At 38.2% G+C, this 22,787-nt stretch overlaps 1 pseudogene across 1 annotated transcript in view; it reads right to left on the bottom strand.

Annotated features, from left to right (window-relative positions):
• LOC147357875 (interferon-induced very large GTPase 1-like) overlaps positions 1 to 21,393 on the bottom strand; it is a 46,667-nt pseudogene extending 25,274 nt beyond the window's left edge. The window contains exons 1-3 of the transcript XR_015142120.1: positions 21,295 to 21,393; positions 20,032 to 20,165; positions 15,339 to 15,408 (exon numbers count right to left, since the gene is read on the bottom strand). The product of XR_015142120.1 is annotated as an interferon-induced very large GTPase 1-like (transcript). The remainder of the gene's footprint in view (positions 1 to 15,338; positions 15,409 to 20,031; positions 20,166 to 21,294) is intronic.
• Positions 21,394 to 22,787: the final 1,394 nt, after the last annotated feature.

Below are 22,787 nucleotides of genomic sequence, written 5' to 3'. Positions count from 1 at the left end.
TAATTTTTGCTTTCTGGTATTAGTTATCAATTTTGTACCTGTACTTTCTTTATAATTTTCGCGACCTTGTTTGTTTTTGTTTGTTCGTTTTTTCTCTCTTTCTTTTCCTTCTTCTTTTCTTTAACATCGTATTTTTGAAATTCCAAACTCTACTCTAGATTTTTAATTTTCGCTTTCTGGTATTAGTTATCAATTTTGTACCTGTACTTTCTTTATAATTTTCGCGACCTTGTTTTTGTTTTTGTTTGTTTGTTTTTTGTTTGTTCGTTCTTTCTCTCTTTCTTTTCCTTCTTCTTTTCTTTAACATCGTATTTTTGAAATTCCAAACTCTACTCTAGATTTTTAATTCTTGCTTTTATGTATTTGTTACCAATTTTGTACCTTTAAGGACCCAATCTACAGGACCCATTTTTTCACTAGGGAGTGAGATTACTGGCTTGACTGCTCTCTCTCCCTTTGGACCCTCCTTTTTCTCCACCAGGTCGCCTGTGTCTCCTCCCTAACCCCTCTCTACTCTACCCAACTCTGTGAATTTCTGTGTGTTCCAGATGGTGGAGAACACTTAGGGAACTGATTACTGGCTGGATCTGTCTCCCTCCTTTTCATTCCCCCCTTTTATCCTTCTGGCCACCTCTGTTACCTTCCTCCTTCTTCTCTTCTCTGTATAACCCCGTGAACATCTCTGAGTGGTCCAGTTGTGGAGTGCACATAAGGAAGTGACTACTGGCTAGCCCACTCTCTCCACTATTGATTCACCTCATCTCATTTGGGTCACCTCTAACTCCCTCCTCCCTCTTCTCTTCTCCATGTAACCCTGTGAACCTCTCTGAGTGACCCTCACTGTAGAGAAACTTATCATCTTTAATGTAGATGTTTTATCAATGGTGCTGTATAGAAGGAGAAGTTTTGAAACTACTGTAAAAATAAGACCGATAATCGGAAGCAGGAGACTTAAGTCCATACCCTGACTCCAGGGAACTCCTGACTCCAAGGAACATTCATTGACAGGAGCTCATCAAATGCCTCCATACCGACACTGAAACCAAGCACCACACAAGGGCCAATAAGTTCAGGGCAAGACATACCAAGCAAATTCTCCAGCAACAAAGGAACACAGCCCTGAGCTTCAAGATACAGGCTGCCCAAAGTCACCCCAAAACTATAGACATCTCATAACTCATTACTGGACATTTCATTGCACTCCAGAGAGAAGAAATACAGCTCCACCCACCAGAACACCGACACAAGCTTCCCTAACCAGGAAACCTTGACAAGCCACCTGTACAAACCCACACACAGTGAGGAAACGCCATAATAAAGAGAACTCCACAAACTGCCAGAATACAGAAAGGACACCCCAAACTCAGCAATTTAAACAAGATGAAGAGACAGAGGAATACTCAGCAGATAAAGGAACAGGATAAATGCCCACCAAACCAAACAAAAGAGGAAGAGATAGGGAATCTACCTGATAAAGAATTCCGAATAATGATAGTGAAATTGATCCAAAATCTTGAAACTAAAATGGAATCACAGATAAATAGCCTGGAGACAAGGATTGAGAAGATGCAAGAAAGGTTTAACAAGGACCTAGAAGAAATAAAAAAGAGTCAATATATAATGAATAATGCAACAAGTGAAATTAAAAACACTCTGGAGGCAACAAATAGTAGAATAACAGAGGCAGAAGACAGGATTAGTGAATTAGAAGATAGAATGGTAGAAATAAATGAATCAGAGAGGATTAAAGAAAAACGAATTAAAAGAAATGAGGACAATCTCAGAGACCTCCAGGACAATATTAAACGCTACAACATTCGAATCATAGGGGTTCCAGAAGAAGAAGACAAAAAGAAAGACCATGAGAAAATACTTGAGGAGATAATAGTGGAAAACTTCCCTAAAATGGGGAAGGAAATAATCACCCAAGTCCAAGAAACCCAGAGAGTCCCAAACAGGATAAACCCAAGGAGAAACACCCCAAGACACATATTAATCAAATTAACAAAGATCAAACACAAAGAACAAATATTAAAAGCAGCAAGGGAAAAACAACAAATAACACACAAGGGAATTCCCATAAGGATAACAGCTGATCTTTCAATAGAAACTCTTCAAGCCAGGAGGGAATGGCAAGACATACTTAAAATGATGAAAGAAAATAACCTACAGCCCAGATTATTGTACCCAGCAAGGATCTCATTCAAGTATGAAGGAGAAATCAAAAGCTTTTCAGACAAGCAAAAGCTGAGAGAATTCTGCACCACCAAACCAGCTCTCCAACAAATACTAAAGGATATTCTCTAGACAGGAAACACAAAAACGGTGTATAAACTCGAACCCAAAACAATAAAGTAAATGGCAACGGGAACATACTTATCAGTAATTACCTTAAATGTAAATGGGTTGAATGCCCCAACCAAAAGACAAAGACTGGCTGAATGGATACAAAAACAAGACCCCTACATATGTTGTCTACAAGAGACCCACCTCAAAACAGGGGACACATACAGACTGAAAGTGAAGGGCTGGAAAAAGATTTTCCATGCAAATAGGGACCAAAAGAAAGCAGGAGTAGCAATACTCATATCAGATAAAATAGACTTTAAAACAAAGGCTGTGAAAAGAGACAAAGAAGGTCACTACATAATGATCAAAGGATCAATCCAAGAAGAAGATATAACAATTATAAATATATATGCACCCAACACGGGAGCACCACAGTACGTAAGAAAAATGCTAACAAGTATGAAAGGAGAAATTAACAATAACACAATAATAGTGGGAGACTTTAATACCCCACTCACACCTATGGCTAGATCAACTAAACAGAAAATTAACAAGGAAACACAAACTTTAAACGATACAATAGACCAGTTAGACCTAATTGATATCTATAGGTCATTTCATCCCAAAACAATGAATTTCACCTTTTTCTCAAGCGCACATGGAACCTTCTCCAGGATAGATCACATCCTGGGCCATAAAGCTAGCCTTGGTAAATTCAAAAAAATAGAAATCATTCCAAGCATTTTTTCTGACCACAATGCAGTAAGATTAGATCTCAATTACAGGAGAAAAACTATTAAAAATTCCAACATATGGAGGCTGAACAACACGCTGCTGAATAACCAACAAATCACAGAAGAAATCAAAAAAGAAATCAAAATTTGCATAGAAACGAATGAAAATGAAAACACAACAACCCAAAACCTGTGGGACACGGTAAAAGCAGTCCTAAGGGGAAAGTTCATAGCAATACAGGCACACCTCAAGAAACAAGAAAAAAGTCAAATAAATAACCTAACTCTACACCTAAAGCAACTAGAAAAGGAAGAAATGAAGAACCCCAGGGTTAGTAGAAGGAAAGAAATCTTAAAAATTAGAGCAGAAATAAATGCAAAAGAAACAAAAGAGACCATAGCAAAAATCAACAAAACCAAAAGCTGGTTCTTTGAAAGGATAAATAAAATTGACAAACCATTAGCCAGACTCATCAAGAAACAAAGGGAGAAAAATCAAATCAACAAAATTAGAAACGAAAATGGAGAGATCACAACAGACAACACAGAAATACAAAGGATCATAAGAGACTACTATCAACAATTATATGCCAATAAAATGGACAACGTGGAAGAAATGGACAAATTCTTAGAAAAGTACAACTTTCCAAAACTGGACCAGGAAGAAATAGAAAATCTTAACAGACCCATCACAAGCATGGAAATTGAAACTGTAATCAAAAATCTTCCAGCAAACAAAAGCCCCGGTCCAGACGGCTTCACAGCTGAATTCTACCAAAAATTTAGAGAAGAGCTAACACCTGTCCTGCTCAAAGTCTTCCAGAAAATTGCAGAGGAAGGTAAACTTCCAAACTCATTCTATGAGGCCACCATCACCCTAATACCAAAACCTGACAAAGATCCCACAAAAAAAGAAAACTACAGGCCAATATCACTGATGAACATAGATGCAAAAATCCTTAACAAAATTCTAGCAATCAGAATCCAACAACACATTAAAAAGATCATACACCATGATCAAGTGGGCTTTATCCCAGGGATGCAAGGATTCTTCAATATCCGCAAATCAATCAATGTAATACACCACATTAACAAATTGAAAAATAAAAACCATATGATTATCTCAATAGATGCAGAGAAAGCCTTTGACAAAATTCAACATCCATTTATGATAAAAACCCTCCAGAAAGCAGGAATAGAAGGAACATACCTCAACATAATAAAAGCTATATATGACAAACCCACTGCAAACATTATCCTCAATGGTGGAAAATTGAAAGCATTTCCTCTAAAGTCAGGAACAAGACAAGGGTGCCCACTTTCACCATTACTATTCAACATAGTTTTGGAAGTTTTGGCCACAGCAATCAGAGCAGAAAAAGAAATAAAAGGAATCCAAATTGGAAAAGAAGAAGTAAAACTCTCACTATTTGCAGATGACATGATCCTCTACATAGAAAACCCTAAAGAGTCCACCAGAAAATTACTAGAAATAATCAATGACTACAGTAAAGTTGCAGGATATAAAATCAACACACAGAAATCCCTTGCATTCCTATACACTAATAATGAGAAAACAGAAAGAGAAATTAAGGAAACAATTCCATTCACCATTGCAACGGAAAGAATAAAATACTTAGGAATATATCTACCTAAAGAAACTAAAGACCTATATATAGAAAACTATAAAACACTGGTGAAAGAAATCAAAGAGGACACTAATAGATGGAGAAATATACCATGTTCATGGATTGGAAGAATCAATATAGTGAAAATGAGTATACTACCCAAAGCAATTTATAGATTCAACGCAATCCCTATCAAGCTACCAACAGTATTCTTCACAGAGCTAGAACAAATAATTTCACAATTTGTATGGAAATACAAAAAACCTCGAATAGCCAAAGCGATCTTGAGAAAGAAGAATGGAACTGGAGGAATCAACCTACCTGACTTCAGGCTCTACTACAAAGCCACAGTTATCAAGACAGTATGGTACTGGCACAAAGACAGAAATATTGATCAATGGAATAAAATAGAAAGCCCAGAGATAAATCCACGCACATATGGACACCTTATCTTCGACAAAGGAGGCAAGAATATACAATGGATTAAAGACAATCTCTTTAACAAGTGGTGCTGGGAAATCTGGTCAACCACTTGTAAAAGAATGAAACTAGAACACTTTCTAACACCATACACAAAAATAAACTCAAAATGGATTAAAGATCTAAACGTAAGACCAGAAACTATAAAACTCCTAGAGGAGAACATAGGCAAAACACTCTCCGACATACATCACAGCAGGATCCTCTATGACCCACCTCCCAGAATATTGGAAATAAAAGCAAAAATAAACAAATGGGACCTAATTAACCTTAAAAGCTTCTGCACATCAAAGGAAACTATTAGCAAGGTGAAAAGACAGCCTTCAGAATGGGAGAAAATAATAGCAAATGAAGCAACCGACAAACAACTAATCTCAAAAATATACAAGCAACTCCTACAGCTCAACTCCAGAAAAATAAACGACCCAATCAAAAAATGGGCCAAAGAACTAAATAGACATTTCTCCAAAAAAGACATACAGATGGCTAACAAACACATGAAAAGATGCTCAACATCACTCATTATCAGAGAAATGCAAATCAAAACCACTATGAGGTACCATTTCACACCAGTCAGAATGGCTGCGATCCAAAAGTCTACAAATAATAAATGCTGGAGAGGGTGTGGAGAAAAGGGAACCCTCTTACACTGTTGGTGGGAATGCAAACTAGTACAGCCACTATGGAGAACAGTGTGGAGATTCCTTAAAAAACTGGAAATAGAACTGCCTTATGATCCAGCAACCCCACTGCTGGGCATACACACTGAGGAAACCAGAAGGGAAAGAGACACGTGTACCCCAATGTTCATCGCAGCACTGTTTATAATAGCCAAGACATGGAAGCAACCTAGATGTCCATCAGCAGATGAATGGATAAGAAAGCTGTGGTACATATACACAATGGAGTATTACTCAGCCATTAAAAAGAATACATTTGAATCAGTTCTAATGAGGTGGATGAAACTGGAGCCTATTATACAGAGTGAAGTAAGCCAGAAGGAAAAACATAAATACAGTATACTAACGCATATATATGGAATTTAGAAAGATGGTAACAATAACCCGGTGTACGAGACAGCAAAAGAGACACTGATGTATAGAACAGTCTTATGGACTCTGTGGGAGAGGGAGAGGGTGGGAAGATTTGGGAGAATGGCAATGAAACATGTAAAATATCATGTAGGAAATGAGTTGCCAGTCCAGGTTCGATGCATGATGCTGGATGCTTGGGGCTGGTGCACTGGGACGGCCCAGAGGGATGGTATGGGGAGGTAGGAGGGAGGAGGGTTCGGGATGGGGAACACATGTATACCTGTGGTGGATTCATTTTGATATTTGGCAAAACTAATACAATTATGTAAAGTTTAAAAATAAAATAAAATTGGAAGAATAAAAAAAAAAAAAAGAAATAAACATTTCAGTACTGTTTTTATATCCTATGACCCTAGTTATAACCATAATGTTTAAAATAATAACACAGCCTATGAAATTTTGGTTCATACATTTTCCTCTACAAAGGCTTGATTTAGAATATTACCTGACACTTATCTTATGATACTGCAATATTTTATTACTTTGCATGCTGAAAGGAGCCTAAAATCTTCAGCAGTTCTGATAACTGAGAGCTAGAGCGGGTAAGGGTCTATGTTGTGAGAAACTCTCATTGAGATTAGAAGTGTGGTATGTGTAGGGGACAAGAATAAGTGATAAAATGGTTAGAAAAGCATACAAGAGTGTTTTCAGGGAGGAATAAAATCTCAGTCATAGGCCTTCAATTCTTACTGATTTGGGAAACTTTTCTTATAGATTCCCTCTTAGTGCCCTCTCAGAAACCTCTGTAAACATCTGTTATGCCTTCAGTGACCATATTTCATGGTATCCTGGAACCAGCCTATACTGTCTCATGAGAAAATTGTTAAATGTTCAGGATTTTGTAAGACAGTTATTAAGCACAACCATTATGAAAAGTAAATTACATGGGAGCACATCTGCAAATATGAAGGGATAAGTAACTCCAGGGTTCCATCCTTCTACTGAAACAATAAATGAGGAAAAAACATCAGAATCTACTTTGTTGAAAATCTGGAAAACAATTAAAGGTTTATGTGTGCTAATCAAGAAAAAGGTCTACAAGCAATAAATGCTGGAGAGGGTGTGGAGAAAAGGGAATCCTCTTCCACTGTTGGTAGGAATGCAAACTAGTACAGCCACTATGGAGAACAGTGTGGAGATTCCTTAAAAAACTAGAAATAGAACTCCCTTATGACCCAGAAATCCCACTGCTGGGCATACACACCGAGGAAACCAGAAGGGAAAGAGACACGTGTACCTCAGTGTTCATCATAGCACTGTTTACAATAGCCAAGACATGGAAGCAACCTAGATGTCCATCAGCAGATGAATGGATAAGAAAGCTGGGGTACATATACACAATGGAGTATTACTCAGCCATTAAAAAGAATACATTTGAATCAGCTCTAATCAGGTGGATGAAACTGGAGCCTATTATACAGAGTGAAGTAAGCCAGAAAGAAAAACACCAATACAGTATACTAACACATATATACGGAATTTAGAAAGATGGTAATGATAACCCGGTATGCGAGACAGCAAAAGAGACACAGAAGTATAAAACAGTCTTTTGGACTCTGTGGGAGAGGGAGAGGGTGGGATGAGTTGGGAGAATGACATTGAAACATGTATAATATCATATAAGAAATGAATCGCCAGTCCAGGTTTGATGCAGGATATAGGAAGCTTGGGGCTGGTGTACTGGGATGACCCAGAGGGATGGTACAGGGAGGGAGGTGGGAGGGGGAATCAGGATGGGGAACATGTGTACACCCATGGAGGATTCATATGATGTATGGCAAAACCAATACAGTATTGTAAAGTAATTAGCCTCCAATTAAAATAAATAAATTTAAATTAAAAAAAAAAAGGGAGGGGAGTGTTGTGGCATTTTTACTTGCCTTTGGGCCACCTTCCTCCCTTGCTTGAGAGAGTCATGAAGTTATAGGCCACGTTCCCATTCTGAGACCTTTGTCCCTGCTTTCAAAGGGAAAGGAGCAGACCCTGATCTCAAAGATTGTGTTTGTCTACTTGGAGCCCTCTGGGGATTATCTGAAAGACTGAAGAAAGGCAGTTGGTTTTTGTTTTGGGCAGCACACAGCTCCATCAGAATGCAGCCAAATGGAGGGCATTCCTTGCAAACAAGAAAGGTAAATAGACAACCCTTCCTCTCTGGGGGAAGATGTTAAGGTTGAGGTAAACAATAGACATGCTGAAAACTTGGCAAGAAAGACTGAGAAGAGACATTTTGTGGGGAAGTGGAACAGTAAAAAGTTCCCTGTGTAGGATTTATACCTCTAATGATCTTTAGGTTCAAGAGAAGCAGAAACTAAAGGCTAAGGCAGAATTGTAAAGGCCCTGGTTAATTTTTGAAGGATTTAGAAAAGGCAGAAGAAGCAGAAATCAAATTGCCAAGATCTGTTGGATCATGAAAAAGCAAGAGAATTCCAGAAAAATAGCTACTTCTGCTTCACTGACTACACTAAAGCCTTTGTGTGAATTGCAACAAACTATGGAAAACTCTTAAAGAGAAGGGAATACCAGATCATCTTACCTGTCTCCTGAGAAACTTGTATGCAAGTCAAGAAGCAACAGTTAGAACTGGTCATGGGACAATGGACTGGTTCCAGATTGGGAAAGGAGTATGTTAAGGCTGTATATTGTCACCTTGCTTATTTAATGTATATGCAGAGTACATCATGCCACATGCCAGGCTGGATGAAGCACAAGCTGGAGTCAAGATGGGCACAATAAAGGACATAAATGGTATGGACCTAACAGAAGCAGAAGATATTAAGAAGAGGTGTCAAGAATACACAGAAGAACTATGCAAAAAAGATCATCACGGCCCAGATAATCAACGATGGTGTGATCACTTACCTAGAGCCAGATAACCTGGAATGCGAAGTTAAGTGGGCCTTAGGAACCATCACTATGAACAAAGCTAGTGGAGGTGATGGAATTCCAGTTGAGCTATTTGAAATCGTAAAAGATGATGCTATGAAAGTGCTGCACTCAATATGCCAGCAAATTTGGAAAACTCAGCAGCGGCCATAGGACTGGAAAAGGTCAGTTTTCATTCCAATCCCAAAGAAAGGTAATGTCAAAGAATGGATGTGAGAGTTGGACCATAAAGAAGGATGAACTCCAAAGAATTGATGCTTTTGAATTGTGGTGTTGGAGAAGACTCTTGAAAGTGCTTTGGACTGCAAGGAGATCCAACCAGTCCATCCTAAAGGAAATCAGGCCTGAACATTCATTAGAAGGACTGATGCTGAAGCTGAAGCTCCAATACTTGGGCCACCTGATGCGAAGAGCTGACTCATTAGAAAAGACCCTGATTCTGGGAAGGATTGAAGGCAGAAGGAGAAGGGGACAACAGAGGATGAGATGGTTGGATGGCATCACCAACTCAATGGACATGAGTTTGAGCAAGCTCTGGGAGATGGTGAAGGACAGGAAAGCCTGGCATCCTGCCGTCCATGGGGTCACAAAGAGTTGGACATGACTGAGTGACTGAACAACAAAGCATTCAAGGCATGCTAAACACTGAGCCAGTATGCAAAGAGGTGTTTTTTTTTTTTCTTGCTGTTGTTGCTTTGGGTATGTTTTTTCTTGCTGTTGTTGCTTTGGGTATGTTTTTGTTTTTTCCAGGGAAAAAAAACTTAAAACAATGCATAAACTTACCATAAGATAAAGGACACATTCCTAAGAGCACATACCACTAATATTTTTAGAGAAAAAGGTAGAAAAGTGCTAGACATATAACCAAAACCCACAGGAACCAACCAAAGCAAGCCCTGAGCACGAGAAAGTTTATGATTTCAAGAGTTATCTTATTATAAAATACAAAACGTTCAGCTTTCCACAAAAAATTTAAAAAACTTGCGAAGAAACAAGAACATATAACCCATTCATAGAAAAATTAATAGAAACTATGAGGAATCAAGTCATAGAAGTTACTCAGCAAGGCCTTTAATTCAAGTAGCTTAAATATGCTTAAAATAGTAAAGGAAATCATGCACAAAAATTGTATAACTCCAGGGGAATGATATTCCTGAAAGAGTGTACACCTCTAAAGAGATGCAGGTTATAAAAAGGGACCAAACTAATTCTAGGTTAAAAATTACAATACTGGAAATGAATTCACTAAGAATTTCAACATCAGATTTGAGCAGTCAGAGTTGAAAATCAGAGAACTTGAAAAGAAGTCATTTAAAAATTATCCAGTCTGAGGAACATAAAGACAAGGGAATGAACAAAAATGAAGAGAGCCTATGAGATCTGTGAGACACCATGAACAATAGAACATCAAATAATGGAAGTTTCATAAGGAGAGAACAGAGAGAAAGGGATGTAAAAGAATTTTGAAGAAACTGTGACCAACAAGTCATACTTTGATTAAATACATGAATCTACACATTCAAGAAGCTCAATGAACTTTAGGAAGGAAAAACACAAGAGATCCATACTGAGACATGTTCTAATAAAACTTTTAAAAGTCAGAGACAAAGGAGGAACCTTGAAGCAGCAGAAGAGAACTGAATGTCCTATTTAAGGGAGACTCATTAAGAAAAAGACTGGACATCTTAGCAGAAAACATGGAGGCCAGAAGGCAGTGCGATGACATATTTAAAGCACCTAAAGAAAGAAAAAGCCCATAACTCTATACCTGGCCAAACTATCATTCAAAAATAAAGGAGATGGTAAGACATTCCCAGATTAACAAGTGCTGAGGGAATTCATCACTAGTAGATGTGTCCTATTTGTTCAGTTGCTGAATTGTGTCCCAGTCTTTGTGACCCTGTGGACTGTGGCCCTGTCAGGCTTCCGTGTCCTTCACTATTTCCTGGAGTTTGCTCAAATGCATGTTCATTGAGTTGGTGATGCTAGATGTGTCCTATAGGAAATGCTAAAAAGAGACCTTCAGGTGGAAATGGAAGGACACTAGACAGTAAACTTGAAGCCACAGGAAGAAATAACACGGGTAAAGGAATATATAAACCAGTATTAGTGTATTTTCCATTTGTGACTCCTTTTCCTTTCCCAGTTTGATCAAAAAGACAAATCATAAAATGGGAATGATAAGCCTATGTTAAATGGGCACACAAAGTAGAAAGATGTAATTTGTGACACAGTAACATAAAGGGGGGAGGGATGGAGAAATGTATGATCAGAATTTTTACATACCTATGGAAGTTAATATGATATTTCAAAATAGATATTTACATGTTTGTGAGGTTGATTGTAAGCTCCAGCACAAGCAATGATATAATAACTTTTAAATATACAGAAAAATAAATTAGAAAGGAATCAAAATCATACACTACAAAAATGCCAAACACAAAAGAAGGCAGTTAATGGTGACATTGAGGAACAAACAAGATATGAAACATATGAAAGACAAAGCAAAATTGCAGAAGTAAATGTTTCATTATCAGTAATAATAAGTGGATTAAACTCTTCTATTAGAAGGTAAATATTCTCAAAATAGATTAAAAAGCAAAATGCTATACATGCTATCTAGAAAAGACTCATTTTATATCCAAAACGAATAGGTCAAAAGTAAAAGAAAGGAAAAGGACATTCCAGGCAAATAGTTACTAAAAGAGAACTGAGATATCAGTGCTATGATCAGATAAAATAGACTCAGCTGAAAATTGTTACAAGCAGCAAGGAGGAACACTAAATATTGATTAAAATGTGAACCTATGAGGAAGATATAAACCTAGGAACCTAACAACAGAACTCTAAAACATAGGAAGCAAAAATTGAGAAGTGAAAGCAGAAATATACAGTTCTAAAATAATAGTTGGAGATTTCAATGCTGTACTTTCCATATGGATAAACAATTAGAAGATCAGTAGCAAATAGAGGAGTTGAACAATACTCTAAACCAGCTATATCTGACAGACATAAACAGACACTCTCTCCAACATCAGCTTAGTAGTGTTTCTGCTGAACAGGTTTTCTCAAGAGCTTTGTGGATCTTCTGTAAATGTCAGTGGGATTCACTCCTCTAGGCAAAAACCACATTTATAGATCTTTTCCAGACAAACCCTTCTAAGCCTTGCCCTCCTGATGAAATAGTAGGAAATAATACCCTTAAGCTTCCTAGAGGACTTCTAGTTTGGTTGATATCTGTAAGGCAAACCCTTATTCTCTTTTTTGGGGAGGGTGTGTTTAAAATAATTTTTATTTATTATTATTTTTAATTGGAGGATAATTGCTTTACAGTATTGTGTTGGTTTCTGCCATACATGAACATGAATCAGCCAAGTATACATATGTCTCCTCCCTCTTGAACCTCCCTCCAACTTACCATCCCACCCTTCTTGGTTGTCACAGAGCACTGGGTTGAGCTCCATGCATCATATAGCAAATTCCCACTGGCTATCTATTTTACATATGGTAATGTGTGTTTCCATGTTACTCTCTGAATGCATCTCAACCTTTCCTTCCCCTACTTCCACAGATCTGTTCTCTGTGTCTGTGTTTCCATTCAGTTCAGTACAGTTTCTCAGACGTGTCTGACTCTGCAACCCCATGGACTGCAATACGCCAGGCCTCCCTGTCCATCACCAACTCCCGGAGCTTACTCAAACTCATGTCAATTGAGTTGGTGATGCCACCCAACCATCTCATCCTCTGTCGTCCCCTTCTCCTTCCACCTTCAATCTTTCCCAGCATCAAGGTCTTTCCCAATGAATCAGTTCTTTGCATCAGGTGGCCAAAGTATTGGAGTTTCAGCTTCAGCATCAGTCCTTCTAATGAATATTCAGGACTGATTTCCTTTAGGATGGACTGGCTGGATCTCCTTGCAGTCCAAGGGACTTTCAAGAGTCTTCTCTAACACCACAGCTCAAAACATCAAGTCTTCAGTGCTCAGCTTTCTTGATAATCCAACTCTCACATCTACACATGACTACTGGAAAAACCATAGCTATGACTAGATGGACCTTTGTTGTCAAAGTAATGTCTCTGCTTTTTAATATGCTGTCTAGGTTGGTCATGACTTTTCTTCCAAGGAATAAGCGTCTTTTTATTTCATGGCTGCAGTCACCATCTGCAGTGATTTTGGAGCCCCCCAAATAAAAGTCTGTCACTGTTTCCTCATATTTTCTATGAAGTGATAAGACCAGATGCCGTGATGTTAGCTTTCTGAATGTTGAGTTTTAAACCAACTTTTTCACTCTTCTCAACTTTTTCACTTTCCTCAAGATGCTCTTTAGTTCTTCACTTTCTGCCATAAGGGTGGTGTCATATGCATATCTGAGATTATGATATTTCTCCCAGCAGTCTTGATTCCAGCTTGTACTTCATCCAGCCTGGCATTTTGCATGATGTACTCTGCATATAAGTTAAATAAGCAGGGTGACAGTATACAGCCTTAATGTATTCCTTTGCCGATTTTGAACCAGTTTATTGTCAATGTCCGGTTCTAACTGTTGCTTCTTGACCTGCATACAGGTTTCTCAGGAGGCAGATCAGGTGGTCTGGTATTTCCATCTCTTTCAGAATTTTCCAGTTTGTTGTCATCCACACAGTCAAAGGCTTTGGCATAGTCAATAAAGCAGAAGTAGATGTTTTTCTGGAACTCTCTTGCTGTTATTGATGATCCAACGGATGTTGGCAATTTGATCTCTGGTCCCTCTGCCTTTTCTAAAACCAGCTTGAACATCTGGAAGTTGACAGTTCATGTACTGTTGAAGCCTAGCTTGGAGAATTTTGAGCATTACTTTGGTAGCATGTGAGATGAGTGCAATTGTGTGGTAGTTTGGGCATTCTTTGGCACTACCTTTCTTTGGGATTGGAATGAAAACTGACCTTTTCCAGTCCTGTGGCCACTGCAGAGTTTTCCAAATTTGCTGGCCTATTGAATGCAGCACTTTCACAGCATCATCTTTTAGGATTGTTTCCATTGCTGCCCTGTAAATAGGTTCATCAATACTATCTTTCTAGATTCCATATATATATGTGTTAATATACCATATTTGTTTTTATCTTTCTGACTTACTTCACTCTGTATAATAGGCTCTAAGTTCATCCACCTCATTAGAACTGACTCAAATGCATTCTTTTTTATGGCTGAGTAATATTCTGTTGTACATATATACCACAGCTTCTCTATCCATTTGTCTGTAAATTCCTCAGTCCAGTATTTGACGTATACTAAGAGCTCAATAAATGTAACACCTCCTATCTTTAGATTTTTCTGAAGTCTCTGATGGAACCACAGTCTCAGTGCCCAGAGGGATGTGGGACTCAATGAGGTAAATTCCACTGAAGGGGTGGAGGATCTAAAGGAGTTTGCCACCACCTAGCCGAAGGAGAATCAGATACTCTTACTTATAAGTGCATGCTTCACAGTTTAGGAAAATCTGGAGAAAGGAACTGTTAGTGGAGACTTGAAGACCTAAATCAGAGAACTTGGAAGGAATACGTATGCAGATTAGGTTTCAGGGAATTTTTCAGTGTATCAGGGTATAGTATAGAAAGGAATTAAGAGAGAAGCATAGCCCAGGGAGTGTATGCCATCCAAACAAGTAAGATGGCTATTATATGGAGATACATATAACCTTCAAGATATCCTTTTAGTTGACCAAAGGGACTTGGAGTTTAGGTGGTTTAGGATTATAACTGAGCTATTCTGTACATGGAATTCATTTGGTGCCTATACCTATTCCAGGCGGTAGATGCAAATTTTAAGAGATGGTATTCAGTTAAGATTGGCCTGTAAACTAAAGTAACCTGAAAAGTGGCAAGTGTAACAGGGAAAACATCATGAAAAGAGACAAAGGCTGTTTGAATGGGATGAATAAATTCCAAGGACTAGAGCATCTTATGGGACCAAGAATTGAAATGTACGAAAAAGAGAAGCTCCCCAAGGTAGAAGCAGGTTCCAATTTCTAGGAGACCATGAAAACTGAAAGTAGAATGTCAGACCCACCACTCCAGGGAGAATAAATATAGGATTTAATGGTAATATGTCAAGTCCAATAAAGATTGGGAAGCTTACATACATAGGAGAATGAAAGGAAAGATCAAGACTGAAGGGTCTAAATTAAGGCCAAGGTTTGTTTTTTGTTTGTTTGTTTTTTGTTTGAGTTTTACTTTAACTAGAAACTACATACCATAACTACAGTCAGGAATGCCGATCCTGTAGGTTTTCTTTCAGAAGTGACTTCCCATCTCCTGAAGCTTCTGCCATGAGATAATAGGAAATATTAGGAAATAGCAATTTGGAAATTTCCAATTTCCAATTAGGAGATAATAGGAAATAGCAATATGGAAATTGCTGCTACGTGGAAAATAACTTTCAACATTTTGGTATAGACTGAAATTTAATAGAGATGCTGTTTGTCTTTTCTGCTAATGTTTTAGCAATTCTCTTATTTTCTTGTTGTCTCAAAATGGGGAGATGCTTTCCTTTAGGAGATGTGGGAGATTGTAACCCGAAGAAGGCCTCTTCAGCATTTGAAATCTTTGACCTCCATATAGATTCAGTTCAGTTCAGTTCAGTTCAGTCACTCAGTTGTGTCTGACTCTTTGTGACCCCATGAATTGCAGCACACCAAGCCTCCCTGTCCATCACTAACTCCAGGAGTTTGTAACCAGGATATGGAAACAACCTAAATGTCCATCAACAGAGCAACGGATAAAGAGGATGTGGTACATATATACAATGGAATATTGCTCAGTCATAAAAAGGAACGAAATTGGGTCATTTGTAGAGATGTGGATGGACCTAGAGACTTTTATACAGAGTGAATTAAGTCAAAAAAAGAAAATCAAATATCATATATTAATGTATATATGTGGAATTTGAAAGAATTGCCATAGATGACTTATTTATAAAGCAGAAATAGTGACACAGATGTAGAGAACAAATACATAGATAGGTATCAAGGGGGAAAGGAGGATGGGATGAATGGGAAGTTGGGACTGGCATATACATACTACGTATAAAATAGGTAACAAATGAGAGCCTACTGTATAGCTCAGGAAACTGTACTCAGTGCTCTGTGGTAACCTAAATGGGAAGGAAATCCAAAGAAGAGAGGATATATGTATTTGTATAGCTGACTCACTTTCCTGTACAGTAGCAACTAATACAATATTGTGAAGCAACTATACTTCAATAAAAACTTTAAAAATTCCAATTAGCTCAATACAGGATAAGGTGGTATAGGTGAGGATACTGTGTGTGTGTGTGTGTGTGTGTGTGGTGGTAATGAGAGTGAAAATATACCAACGTGGTAAAAATTTATTTTTGAATGTGAAGATAAGAATGAAAGTTAGTAATGACATAAAAGGGTGATTCCTTTCTCTCTCTGTGTGTGCATGCTCAGTCAGGTCCAACATTTGTGACTACATGGAATGTAGTCCCCCAGGCTTCTCTGTCCATCATCCTAACTAATGAAATAATAAAATTAAATAAAGAAATCTCAATTGGTATCACAAAAGTAGACAAGAAAAAAATTCAAAGGAAGAAATTATGGGTACATACAAATAAGTGACAGGAATAAGTCAAGTTTTTCATCCTTATGTATATGCCAGTAGAACTGTGTGTGAACACACATCAAGACATATCCACCAGAATGTTCATAGCACCACTATGAATAAAAGTAAAAAATTGGAAAGAATCCTGATGTCCTTTCACAGTCACATGGTAAATAAAAGGTGACATATTCATACAATAATAAAAACAATATCATGGTGAACACAACAATATGGGTAAAATCTCACAATTTTAAATTTTGAAACAAGCCAAATACAAAAAAATACAAATAATATGATTCCATATACAGAAAGATAAATACCTGCCAAAATGAATTTATAATATCACAAGTCTGAGTACTGACTAGTGCAAAGTGTTACAAAGTAGAGAGATTAATGATAAGTAGCTAAGAGTATAAGAGATTGTTCTGGAATATGGGCAGTGTTCTAATACTCCATCCTGCTGCTACTCACCTCCCTTTGGGCTTTTTTTTTTTTTTTTCTCTTTATCTTGGGTCTAAAATATCTTGAGTATTTTACTTTGTGGTTGCTTCACTTTGGATAAGAAAACACACATCTTCCCATTTTATATAGAGTGGATCTTGCCTCCTCCGTAAGCTTTTCTTTATATTTCTTTTATTGCCAGATTTCTCAAAAAGGAATTTCAAATTTAGCACTTCTGGCTCAGTAAATGTTTGTTGATGAAATAAATTGCTGAATGCATCCTATCCACTTATTATTATTTAGTTTCACTTCTGCCCTCACATTTTTCTAGAAAAAGTTCTCTAGAAGCCTGATATTCACATTCTAATTATCCAGTCCAGGGAGGCTTTCCAGCTTTCTGTCCTGTTAAATCTGGGAGCTTCTCTTTCTTGACCAGCTCTCCTCCCTTGTACCCATCATGATACTGTGCCTTTGAGTGAATGAGATCATACAAGTACTGCTGATTGGAAGTTTGGTAAAGATTTTTTAAACATCAGCATTTACTTCACACATATTTATTGAGGGCTTGCAGCATGCTGGGAAATGCTTTAGGTACTGTGTGTTGACCAATGAATAAAGCAGGTTAGCTCCCCGCCTCTAGTGTTTACCTCTACTGAGGGAGGCAGACCATAAGCTTCAAAATATTTGAAGGAAAATAATTTCAGGTTAAGTGTTAGCAAAAAAGCAATCAGACGATTGGATGGAGAGTAACCTGAGACTGCTTTTGATCATGTAGTTAGAGAATATGTGTTCAAGGACTCTGCTGCTAATCGTGAGCTGCTTTAGGCTCTTTATGCAGTGCCTAGCCTTTTCCAGTTTCTATCAAATATCATGATCCACCAGTGACACCACTGGGTATTTATCTAAAGGAAAAGAAAATACTAATTTGAAAAGATCCTCCCCTTCCCTGACCATGTTCATTCCAGCATTATTTATAATAACCAAAGTTGAAAGCAACATAAATGTCCATTGATGGATGGATGGATAAAGAAAGTGTGGTACATTTCTAATGGAATATTATTCAGCAAAAAAAAAAAAGAAGAAGAAGAAGAAATCCTGCCATTTGTGACAACAAGGTTTGACCTTGAGGGCATTATGTTAAGTAAAATGTCAGACAAAGATAAATACCATATGATCTCACTTACATATGGAATCTAAAACAAAATATAACATAACCAAAAACGAGCTAAATGATACAGAGAACAGATGGGTGGTTGCCAGAGGGTGGGGGAGAAGGATGGAAAATGGGTGAAGGAGGTACAAAGGCTGAAATTTCCAGTTATAAAAGGAATGAGTCCTGGGAATGTTATGTGCAGCATGATGACTATAGTTGATAATACACAATTGTGATTTGAAAGTTGCTAAGAAGACCTTAGCATTTTTCATCATAAGGAAAATAAAGTATAACCGTGTGGTGATGGTTGTTTACTAGGCTTGCTGTGGGTTATCATTTGGCAATATATACACATATGGAATCATGTCACACAGTTTAACTAATATTATATGTGAATTATATTCAATAAAAAAGAAAAAAGTAACAAAATGTCAGCTTGCCTCTTAAACTCTACCTCCTACTGTAGATTTTACTATTTCTGTAGGTCCTCTTTGGACTTGGATTTATGGTGTTGGATGGCTTATCCAGTTAGAAACTTATTTTGAATTCCTAACTCTGGCCTTTTGCGGGTATTATTCCATTTTGATGGGCAGATGGTGATGTGGGCACCTTTTATTTCTTGGAAGCCATTTTTTCCTATTTTTTCACCTAAACTATGTCCCTCTTAGTAACCTACTAAGTGCTGGGCATTAGTTTGCGCTATTTGACTGCTCTGTATAATAAGCTCTCGAATCTGTATCTCTGTCCTTGTATGGCCCACCTTTCACAGTGCATCCTGAAACTCATAGGTAAGTCATTAACTTGTTTACAAAACTCTAAAAATCCTTATTGGTTTATGATATAATCAAATTACTTGGCCCTAGCATTCAATCCCCCTCATAATCTGGCAACAATCAACCCAGTCCCCCCTTTTTTTCTTTGAAGTGAAGTGAAGTGAAGTCGCTCAGTTGTGTCTGACTCTTTGTGACCCCATGGACTGTAGCCTACCAGGCTCCTCTGTCCATGGGATTATCCAGGCAAGAGTACTGGAGTGGGTTGCCATTTCCTTCTCCAGATCTTCCCGACCCAGGGACTGAAAACAGGCTCCAGCATTGTAGGCAGACACTTTACCATCTGAGCCTTATGTTATGATATTACTTCTCTCTTATGGTTTGGTTTCCTGGTGGCAAGGCAGGTGGCATCTTAGCTCCCCCGCTGGGGATCACACCTCAAAAAGCAAAGTCTTAACCACTGGACTGCCAGGGAAGTCCCAACCCAATTCTTTTTACAACCACTCTCTTTCCTTTTCTGAACTTCTAGTTCAGTTTCTTCCCTTAAAAGCTGTACTCTGTCATCTTTCCTCAATCTCATAGTTTTTTTAACCCTGTATGTTGAGGTGGAGCAGAATATGCCATCTCCAAATCTGCCACTTTGACATGTGGATTGTTCTGAGCAGAAGGCAATTAAGACCCAGGAGACTCAGGAAAAGCTTTTTTACCTCTCCTTGAACTGCCTAAAAGAATGATATAGAGGGCCTGTACCCGAAAGTCTTGGAGAAGGAAATGGCAACCCATTTCAGTATTCTTGCCTGGAGAACTCCATGGACAGAGGAGCCTGGTGGGCTACAGTCTGTGGGGTAGCAAAGAGTTGGAGTGACTGAGTGACTAACACTGTACCAGAAAGACCTATTACCAGACACAGCTTTTTTATCAGAAAGACATATCTCCATGGCATCACAAACATTTGCTTACCAATCATTTGCTCTTCCCATCTTCTTAATTGTCTCCCTCCTCTTTGAAGCCCCAGATCCCTACTGCCTTCTCCTTAGCTTGAGATGGTATATATGCCTCAGTTGCCAGACCATCTTTGAGTCTTGGTGGGGATTCTGTAAGTATGTAATTAAACTTAACTTTGTCCTGTTAATCTGTTTTATATCAATTCAAATATTAGATCAGCAAAATACTATATTAGATGAGCATTTCCCAGGACACTATACTCCTAACCCAATTCTCCTTATTTGTGAAGCCTTCCTTTATTCTTCCAGGTCCAGTTAGTTCCCCTCTTCTCTGTATTTACCATAGCACCTCTTACTTACATGAGTCATAATAAACTTTTCATGAGTCCTTTGCTCTTGGAAAGCAGTGATGGTTAAAAGAACTCCATGCAACCTTTTTGCTCTGAGAATTAAATTACTGCAAAGAGCCACCTTTTTGCATATGACTTAGGTAAGACTCGTTGGTGTGTTCCCCTATTACTTATAAGGAGGCCAGACACAGACCCCCTTTTTAAAAATAAACTGCTTTTCTCTCTCTCTTTCTTTATTGCTATACAGTAGATCTTCCTTGGTACTTATTTTAAATATACCATCAGACAAAGACCCTTTAAATTCCATTCTTTGCCTCATGAAGCTTTCACTGAGCTGTTTGTCCCCTTGATCAGTTGGAGTGTTTGAAACTAAACATTAATTAAACTTCTCTTCTTTTTAGCCCCCTTCATGTTGACCCATCCTCGTTCTGATCCAGCCTACAAACCCTCCTTAATGATCCCTCCTAAGAATAAAAATATTTCCTTTTATACACACCCTCTACTCTGTGTTCTTTCTAGCCTGTTGACCCTTCCCTACAAAAGAAAATTCCTTTCTGCCTGTCCTTTGAGATGCTTGCAGTTCTGTTTGAATTGTTTTCTCTATTACAATAGTCTCTTTCCCTTTATTGCAATAATCCTTTCAAATGAAGTCTCTTTTTATGTCAGTGTAGATTTATTTTTATTTGACGATAGAAGTCACCAAATTGTTTGTCTCTTTTGATAATGTACTCCCTTTCCCTCAGATTTGGAGCTGTTTATTGGAACAATGAGAATGTTAGATTCATATTTGTGTTCTCGTCATGCCTTAATCTGCCTTGATCTCTGACTGCCCCTATTCCCGTTTCCATCAATTTCTGTTTTTATTTTAGTCTCTGAGTATGTTGTTGTATCTCTCTGTCTACCCATTTCTCTCCTTTTCCTTCACTTACCTGTCTCCTGGAGGCCAAGCTCCTGTCTTCAGTTTGCTCCAGAGAGATGAGTGAGAAAGCAGAGCAGGTTCCTTTCCTGAGTCTGGCAGTTTGCTTATTGAAATCTCCAGCCTAGACCTCAGCTCCTTCTGTGGTAAAAGGGCAAGCAGGAAGTGAAAAACTGGTTTCACTTTTGTGTTTTTTTCCCATCTTTTAAAAGATCAGCTGATTTTAAGGAATCCTACTCATTTATTTATTTATTCTTTCATTCATTTGTTTATAATTGTGATTTATATTTATTTATATAATTGTGATTAGATAATTGTGATTTGTAATTGTGTTTACACTGTGATTCCTGGGTGTTAACGTTATTGCAAATGGAAGAGTAATGTGTGTGTGCATGTTTCTTTATGGTGGCCTGGGGTGAGCACCAGATAAAGAACATGGGAGAAGCAGGATAGGGAAAGAATTTCAGAAAAGAGACAAGGGCACGTTAGAATGTCTTCCTCAGGGAACGTGCTTTAACTGCTTTACTGTTCTCGCTGTGTGATTGATTTGAAAATTAACAAAGTTTCAAAAGTGTATTAGCTGATGTGGATGATTCAACACTAACATGAGCTAAATTCTTAAAAGCATACTGTGTTTTTATAGTGAGAAAGAGAATTTTACTGTTCTCTAATTTTGTATTAGAGCTTTTGTAGTAGTTTAGTTGCTAAGTCATGTCCGACTTTTGCAACCCCATGGACTGTAGCCTGCCAGTCTCCTCTGTCCATGGGATTCTCTAGGACAGAATACTGGAGTGGGTTGCCATTTCCTTCTCCAGGGCATCTTCCCAACCAAGGAACTGATCCCAGGTCTCCTGCATTGCAGATGGATTCTTTGACTGAGCTACAAGGGAAGCAGAGCTTTTGAGTACTGTTAAAAATCTGTTTTCCCTTACACATCTCATGTAAAGCATTTTGTTTCATTAATTATTATCTTACCCCATGATTTAATTCATTATAATTTTGCTTGTAAACAGTACTGCCTGCTCTGTTGTTCCTCTGTTTCAAGCTGTGTATGTCTGCACATGTCTTCTTGGAGGAGAACCTCATGCTCAGTTTTCCCAGGACCTCTAGGAATGCTACCCACGTCATCTCATATTTCCCCTTTCCACTCCCAGTGCACCTGTCCGTCTCCCCTACACGGGCCTGTACTGAGCTGTCTGTGCTGCTCTCAGAGCACTGATTCCACCTGCCGATGCTCCCATCACAGTGTGCTGCTCTATAACTGCTGCTTGTCGCCCTCATTTCTCCCATCCCCCAACCTCAAACATCCCACCTCCCTTTGTTCCTCCCAGTTGTGAAGGATCTGTCTTATTCATCTTTGTATCCCATGCATAGTGCATGAACCATAGAGATGAGCAGAATGTCATGATTGAATAAGAAAATGATTGGTCTGTCTGAGCCTGTTTCTTCAGTTTTATGTGAGAATATTAACAGCTATTTCAGTGAGTGACGTGAGACATGAGGAAG

The sequence above is a fragment of the Bos grunniens genome, chromosome 15 (genome assembly GCF_055505025.1).
Source record: "Bos grunniens cultivar Pamir isolate PY7600 chromosome 15, Bosgru_T2T1.0, whole genome shotgun sequence".
Lineage (NCBI taxonomy): Eukaryota > Metazoa > Chordata > Mammalia > Artiodactyla > Bovidae > Bos > Bos grunniens.
Note: the sequence above shows the minus strand (reverse complement) of the source record. Positions and strands in the feature narration are given on the sequence as shown.